At 36.8% G+C, this 5,040-nt stretch overlaps 2 non-coding genes across 2 annotated transcripts; both read right to left on the minus strand.

Annotated features, from left to right (window-relative positions):
• Window positions 1–1,464: 1,464 nt before the first annotated feature.
• LOC112739285 (small nucleolar RNA R71) lies at window positions 1,465–1,572 on the minus strand. Its single transcript, XR_003170218.1, has one exon. It is a non-coding gene; the product is annotated as a small nucleolar RNA R71 (small nucleolar RNA).
• Window positions 1,573–4,588: 3,016 nt separating this feature from the next.
• LOC112739788 (small nucleolar RNA R71) lies at window positions 4,589–4,692 on the minus strand. Its single transcript, XR_003170727.1, has one exon. It is a non-coding gene; the product is annotated as a small nucleolar RNA R71 (small nucleolar RNA).
• Window positions 4,693–5,040: the final 348 nt, after the last annotated feature.

The following is a 5,040-nucleotide window of genomic DNA, read 5'->3' on the forward strand; positions in this document are numbered from 1 at the left end:
TTAAAAATTCAAAAATAAAAAAAAAATATATATCTCCCCCTTTTTCACTCATAAATTTCGAAAATCAGATTTGACTTTTTCAAAAATTTTTAAAATCTAGTTGTTTTTATGAGTCAAATCAAATTTTCAATTTAAAAATCTTATCTTTTTCAAAAATCAAATCTTTTTCATTTTTCTTAGCTATTTTTGAAAATTTTAAAAATATTTTTCAAAAAATCTTTTTCTTATCTTTATCACATAATTTTCGAAAATAACATCATCAATTAATGTTTTGATTCAAAAATTTCAAGCTTGTTACTTGCTTGTTAAGAAAGATTCAAACTTTAAGTTCTAGAATAATATCTTGTGATTTCTTGTGAATCAAGTCATTAATTGTGATTTTAAAAATCAAATCTTTTTCAAAATTAATTTCAATCATATCTTTTCAAAAATATCTTTTTATCTTATCTTTTGCAAAAATTTGATTTTAAAATATCTTTTCTAACTTCTTATCTTCTTATCTTTTCAAAATTGATTTTCAAATTTGTTTCAACTAACTAACTAACTTTTTGTTTGTTTCTTATCTTTTTCAAAACTACCTAACTAACTCTCTCTCTCTAATTTTCGAAAATATCTCCCTCTTTTTCAAAAATTCTTTTTAATTAACCAATTGTTTCAAAATTCAATTTTAATTTAATTCTTCTATTAATTTTCGAAAATCACTAACCATTTTTCAAAAATAACTTTCGAAAATCCTTCTCTCTCATCTTCTTCTATGTATTTATTCATCTACTAACACTTCTCTTCATCTCACATCTCTGCTCTTCTCACCCTTGTGTTTCTTTCTTTACATTACATTCTTTTCTTCTTCTTTTCTTCTACTCACACAGGGACCTCTATACTGTGGTAAAAAGGATCCCTATTATTATTTTTCTGTTCCCTCTTTTTCATATGAGCAAGATCAAGGACAAGAATATTCTTGTTGAAGCAGATCCAGAACCTGAAAGGACTCTGAAGAGGAAACTAAGAGAAGCTAAATTACAACCATCCAGCAAGCACCTTTCAGAAATTTTCGAAGAAGAAGAGGAGATGGCAGCTGAAAATAATAATAATGCAAGGAGGATGCTTGGTGACTTTACTGCACCTAATTCCAATTTACATGGAAGAAGCATCTCCATCCCCACCATTGGAGCAAACAACTTTGAGCTGAAACCTCAATTAGTTTCTCTGATGCAGCAGAACTGCAAGTTTCATGAACTTCCATCTGAAGATCCTTTTCAGTTCTTAATTGAATTTTTGCAGATCTGTGATACTGTTAAGACTAATAGAGTAGATCCTGAAGTCTACAGGCTCATGCTTTTCCCTTTTGCTGTAAGAGACAGAGCTAGAGTGTGGTTGGACTCTCAACCCAAGGATAGCCTGAACTCTTGGGATAAGCTGGTCACGGCTTTCTTAGCCAAGTTCTTTCCTCCTCAAAAGCTTAGTAAGCTTAAAGTGGATGTTCAAACCTTCAGACAGAAAGAAGGTGAATCCCTCTATGAAGCTTGGGAGAGATACAAGCAACTGACCAAAGAGTGTCCTTCTGACATGCTTTCAGAATGGACCATCCTGGATATATTCTATGATGGTTTATCTGAGCTATCAAAGATGTCATTGGATACTTCTGCAGGTGGATCCATTCACCTAAAGAAAATGCCTGCAGAAGCTCAAGAACTTATTGACATGGTTGCTAATAACCAGTTCATGTATACTTCTGAAAGGAATCCTGTGAATAATGGGACGCCTACAAGGAAGGGAGTTCTTGAAATTGATACTCTGAATGCCATGTTGGCTCAGAACAAAATACTGACTCAACAAGTCAATATGATTTCTCAGAGTCTGAATGGAATGCAAGCTACATCCAACAGTACTCATGAGGCGCCTTCTGAAGAAGAGGCCTATGATCCTGAAAATTCTGCAATAGCAGAGGTGAATTACATGGGTGAACCATATGGAAACACCTATAATCCCTCATGGAGAAATCACCCAAATCTCTCATGGAAGGATCAAAAGCCTCAACAAGGCTTTAATAATGGTGGAAGAAATAGGTTTAACAATAGTAAACTGATGCCAAGGCATCTTAGGCTAGTTTCACTAGCATTTTTCTGTTAGTTTTAGTTGTTTTATGCATTTTCTTGAGCTTAAAGTAACCAAGAATGGTTAAATGAATAACAAAGCAATGAACCATCCAAACAGTATGATTTTGATGCAAATTCCATGAGTTTTTAGTTATATTACTTGAATGCTATGAATGGAAGATTTCTCATGAAATGTTGCAAGACTTTGATGCAGTTGTTTGGATGATTTCAGGGAAGAAGAGGCTAGGCAAGGAAGCAACAAAATCAATAAAGGAAGCTTGAATATCACATGTGGAGTTTAAGTTCCAGTTTAAGCTTAAACTGGAACTCAAACTACCAAGCCATATAATGCTGTGAACTATCAGTGGCGTTTAAGCCCCAGTTTAAGCTCTGGAGCTTAAACGCCAAAATCATGAAAGCTAAGGAAAAGCTGAAAGTGGCGTTTAACCTCCAGTTTAACCTTAAACTGGAAGTTAAACGCCAGAAATGAGAAATGCACCAGGGAGCCATTTCCACGTTTAAGCTCCAGTTTAAGCTTAAACTGGAGCTTAAACGTGTTCGACCATTCTCCTCCAGGGTTGCTTTCTTCATTTCCACGTTTAAGCTTCAGTTTAACCTTAAACTAAAGCTTAAACGTGTTCGACAATCCACACTCCAGACTTGCCTTCTTCCATTTCCACGTTTAAGCTTCAGTTTAACCTTAAACTGAAGCTTAAACGTGTTCGACAACTCCACACTCCAGACTTGCCTTCTTCCATTTCCACGTTTAAGCTTCAGTTTAACCTTAAACTGAAGCTTAAACGTGCTTGAATTATACCACCTCCAGGAGTGTCCAACGTTTAAGTTGCAGTTTAAGCTTAAACTGCAACTTAAACGCCACTAATTGAAAAGGTTTCTGGGCCAAAGATATTTCAGTTTAAGTTAGCATTTGAGCACAAACATTAACTTAAACGTACTCTGGTATGAAACCCAATTGAATATCATGGTTTATGGGATTGGGCCTGAAGAATTGATGAGTCTGGAATTTCAATTTGTTGAGTCATGTGTCATTACTTGATTATCACTAAGTTGGCTCAATGAATGTTACAGAATTGGATCAGCAGCCTCATCAGGATTATGGATCATAAACCCAAAGCAAAAGGAAATCAGGGAAAGGCCTCAAAGCCCAAGAAACACAACAGAAGCTCAATTTAGAAAGTGTATAAATAGGATAGAATTTAAGTTGGTTGGCACTTGGGGGAATTTGGGGGATCATTTTTTCTAGTTTTCATACTTTTTGTAATTGAATTCAGAGCTATGACTCGCTAAACCCCCTTTTATTGGGTTAGGGAGCTCTATTGTAATTCAATGAATCAATAATAGTTTTTATCTTATTCTTCCATCTTTTCTCTTGAATTTTGTTAGAAAGCTTCTCGATCTTTAATTCATGCAATTTTACATTCCGCAATTCTCATCTAAATCTTGATTCCGCTCAACTAGAACACACTTCTAATCCGAATTGCTCACTCAACCAATCCTTGTGGGATTCGACCTCACTCTATTGTGAGTTTTTACTTGACGATAACCGGTGCACTTGCCGGAAGGAATTTTTGCCGATCGTGCAATTTCTTAAAATCGTAGCATCAAGTTTATGGCGCCGTTGCCGGGGATTGGTTTTCGATCGACAATTCTCAAATTGGAAGTTAACTATATTGAGCATTTTTCTTGCTTTGTTAATTCAGTTCAAGTTACTTGTTGAATTTTAATTTCTGCACTCTGTTACATGCTTTCTTTCTTTATGCCTTTAAATTCAAGCAACTAACTCACTGACTCACTAACTATTTGAATTAATTCCTCAACTGCTCTAACCATACTCTTCCATTAACCAAGAGTATTTCACTTGTTTGTTTCCTGTGCTGTGTTCTTGTATGACAGGTAGGAGAGGAGAGACATCAACTCCTCATTATACCGAACCAGAGCGGACCCTTCATAAACTTAGAAGGGAAGCAAGAGGGAAGAGAGTACTGGGAGAAGAAGAATCTGAAGGAGAATCTGAGGACAATTTTGAGGAAGCTCTAGATCTCAACATGGATAGAGAAGTTCACAACCATGAGAGAGCTGATGGAAACAACGCCATTCCCGAGAGGAGGGTTCTTGGTTCATACATAAACCCAACCTCTGGGAATTGTGGTAGCAGCATTCAGAAACCACCCATTCAGGCCAACAATTTTGAACTCAAACCACAGCTAATATCACTTGTGGAGAATCATTGTTCATTTGGTGGGAATGCTAATGAAGATCCAAACCAACATCTCACAAAATTCCTGAGAATTTGCGACACTGTGAAGTCCAATGGAGTCCAGGAAGATACCTATAAACTGCTCTTGTTCCCATTTTCACTTAGGGACAAGGCAGCTAAGTGGCTGGAATCATTCCCAAGGGGGAGCCTAACAACCTGGGATGAGGTGGAAAGCAAGTTTCTGGCACGTTTCTACCCCCCACAAAAGGTCAATAGGCTTCGATCTGAGGTTTAGACTTTTAGACAACAAGATGGTGAAACTCTCTACGAGGCATGGGAGAGGTTCAAGGATTTGACAAGGAAATGCCCACCAGACATGTTCCATGACTGGGTGCAATTGCATATTTTCTATGATGGACTTTCTTATGAATCAAGGAAGGCTGTAGACCATTCATCAGGAGGTTCATTGAACAGGAAAAAGATTGTGGAAGAAGCCATTGAAGTGATTGAGACAGTGGCTGAGAATGAGTACTACTATGCTTCAGAGAGACACAACACTAAGGGAGTTATGGAGCTGAACCATGTTGATACAATCTTAGCCCAAAACAAGGTGTTTGCCAAGCAACTAGCAGAGCTCACCAGGAAATTAGAAACAAAGCAAGTGGCTGCAATACACACACAAGATCAAGAGGAAGTAAACACTGAAGGAGGTGATTGGGAAGAGGC

This window comes from Arachis hypogaea, chromosome 13 (genome assembly GCF_003086295.3).
Source record: "Arachis hypogaea cultivar Tifrunner chromosome 13, arahy.Tifrunner.gnm2.J5K5, whole genome shotgun sequence".
Taxonomy (NCBI): domain Eukaryota; kingdom Viridiplantae; phylum Streptophyta; class Magnoliopsida; order Fabales; family Fabaceae; genus Arachis; species Arachis hypogaea.